Source organism: Tachyglossus aculeatus, chromosome 2, assembly GCF_015852505.1.
Source record: "Tachyglossus aculeatus isolate mTacAcu1 chromosome 2, mTacAcu1.pri, whole genome shotgun sequence".
NCBI lineage: Eukaryota > Metazoa > Chordata > Mammalia > Monotremata > Tachyglossidae > Tachyglossus > Tachyglossus aculeatus.
The window spans coordinates 15,274,855-15,277,821 of NC_052067.1; the positions used below are offsets into that span (position 1 = coordinate 15,274,855).

Below are 2,967 nucleotides of genomic sequence, written 5' to 3' on the forward strand. Positions count from 1 at the left end.
CCAATGAGCATCCTTCGGGCAGTGTGTCAATAAACAGGATAAGTAAATCGGTAATTTTTAAGTGCAATACAAACTCATCAAAATCCTTTCAGTGATGTCTCTTAGCATTTAGATATTTGCTCCGTTGGTCAAGTGTGCTGGCAGCCTCCCTTCATTTCCTGCACAGTTTATGCCTCATCTTTAGTTTACTGAGTTAGGGGATGTTACCAGTAGTGTTTGGGCCTACTCCATGAGTCTTCTGGATTACGTTCAAAAATGTGACTGTACTGGGAAAGATTGCACTGTGGGCTAAGTTTTCCCCATAGCCTTACGTGCAAGTGCTTTGTACACAGTAAGTGCTCAATAACTACAATTGAAAGAATTAGGATCCATTCAGAACAACTTCCCCCCTTCAAATAGCAACAGAGCCCTACAGGTAAGTCTCCCTCCCACGCCTGTTTCCAGCAGCTTTCTTGATCTCCCTTCCTGTTCCTTGATCTTGACAAGCCTCCTCCCCTCCGCTCTCCCCAGTCCTCCCCCCCCCCCCAGTATTTTTTCTTCTTGTATGAACTCTAATCATAGGAGCAACTGGGAGTGAGAATGGCCTAGGTTCTAAATCCCGGCTCTGCTATTTGTCTGTTGTGTGACCTTGGGCAAGTCACTTCACTTCTCTATGTCTCAGTTACCTCATCTGTAAAATGGGGATTAAGACTGTGAGCACCTCATGAGACACTGACTGCATCCAACCTGATTACCTTGTACCTACACCAGTGCTTGGTACAGTACATGACACATAGTAAGTACTTAACAAGTACCATAAGAAAAAAAAACTGGAGCTGTAGGCATGACTCCCAGTGGCACTGCATCTAAGAGGTCTACCCTGATTTAAGCCCTCTTTTCCCCCTCTCCCTCTCCCTTCTGTGTTGTCTACGCTCTTGGATCTATGACCTTTAGACATTTGATATTCACCCCACCACAATCCCACAACACTCATGTACATAACTTTAAAAAATTATATAATTCTGTGATTTATTTATATGACTGTCTCTCCCTCTAGACTGTAAACTCCAATCGGTGAGGAACCTGTTCGCTAATTCTGTTGTATTCTCCCAAGCCAGTCAGTCAATCAATAGTGTTTACTGAGGACTTACAGTGTGCAGAGCACTATACTAAGTGCTTGGGAGAGTACAATGCAACAGCATAACAGACACATTCCCTGCCCCCAATGAATTTACAGTCTAGAGGGAGCTAGTGCTTAGTACAGTGCTCTGCACATAATAAGCTCTCAATAAATACCGTTGATTAATTGATTGATTGAGCCACCTTTCCTGTCTTTTGGCCCTATATTCCCCAGCCAAAAACCACGGGAATAAAGACTAGGCAGGATGTGGGGAGGAGGGGTGGTCACCTCACAAGCTGCCATTCTCACTGTCTCCCGTACCAGTCAATCCCTGTCCTCATTCCTGCCACTTTGTCTGTGGAGGGAAGGTAGAACCATAAACTCGGAAGGGAAGGGATTGGGAGACAGTGGCTTCGGCCACCATTCTCACAGAACAAGCTGTGAGAATTAATCAAATTAATTATTTATTAATTATTAATCAAATAATGCAAAAATACTGGCACATGGAAGACAGAGGGGACTGGGAAGAAAGGATGTTGACCTTGGGGTGTGGGAGGGAGGGGCAATAATAATTATGGCATTTGTTAAGCAGTCACTATGTGCCAAGCACTGTTCAAGAAATTAAGAAAGCTGCTAGGAACAGGGGACAGCAGGAAAGGGGAAGCAACTTGCTTGAGGGGCTTGGATGTGAAAGTCAAGCAGCGGGTATGTGCTCCAAGGGAGGTCAGCAAATATTACAGGACAAATCTTGGGGCTGTGGGTACTGTGGGATAAGCCTGTATTGGCAGACATTTCTATTCTTTCTTTCCCACGATGGCATTCCTCTTACCTTTCTCAGGGCTTTTCATCTACTTCTGAAAACAAACTTTACAAGGTCAAATTTTCACCAGTAGTGAGTAACTTTCCTTGGTAAACTGGAAGGCTGTTGGAACATTGCGATTCAATTAATCCATGATATTTATTGAGCGCAAGCTTACTATGTAGAGTGTGAGAACCTACAGAGAGCTCCCTGAATCAGCGGATAGCTTGTTTTGTCTTATGCTGTCGAGTTGTCTCTGACCCATAGTGACTCCATGGACACATTTCTTCCAGGATGCCCCACCTCCATCTGTAATCGTTCTGGTGGCATATCCATAGTGTTTTCTTGGTAAAAATACCGAAGCGGTTTACCATTACCTCCTTCCGCTCAGTAAACTTGAGTTTCTGCCCTCAACTCTCTGCCATGCTGCTGCTGCTCAGCACAGGTGAGTTTTGACTTGTAGCAGATTGTCTTCCACTCGCTAGCCACTGTCTAAACTAGGAATGGAAGGGGTATGTCTCTGTTTGACTCTCCCTCCCATAGCCAAGACTGATAGATTACTGGAAACTCTCCAGGTGCGGCCCTGAGAGGAGCAGTGGCTATCACTGTTCAAAAAAAGGGAAGCTAGAGGTGTTTTCTCCCGTTGAAATATGCTGTGCAGCCGGAGTCTTGCATGCCTAACACTTTTAATGTCCTGTAGCAATTTTTGTGATGAAAAGACATCACACTGTTTATATCTCACTTTGTGAAAGACAGAATTCATATTCTCTCTCTCCCTCCCTAAAAGTAACCTGATTACATAATTATTTTGAAAAATAGACAAAAGGACAAAGAATAGGTCTCCCAAAGATGTTCAGTGACCGTGATAGCCTTCTTGAAGTGTGTGATTAGCTCTGTAAAAGATAATAAACAAGCAGAGAGACGTTCAGTAAAAACTCAGGGTTATAGCTATGGTTTTCCACTGGACAGTAAGTAGTACCCAGTCATTATTTCAAATAAGTTATATTTGATTCTCAGGAGTAAACGGGCCTGGCTGCATAAAGATTCTATCTAATGTAAGCATTAAATC

General features: G+C 43.6%; 1 non-coding gene across 1 annotated transcript; it reads right to left on the reverse strand.

Annotated features, from left to right (window-relative positions):
* Positions 1-2,353: 2,353 nt before the first annotated feature.
* Positions 2,354-2,491, reverse strand: LOC119925075. Its single transcript, XR_005449746.1, has one exon. It is a non-coding gene; the product is annotated as a small nucleolar RNA SNORA7 (small nucleolar RNA).
* Between the last annotated feature and the right edge of the window lie 476 nt (positions 2,492-2,967).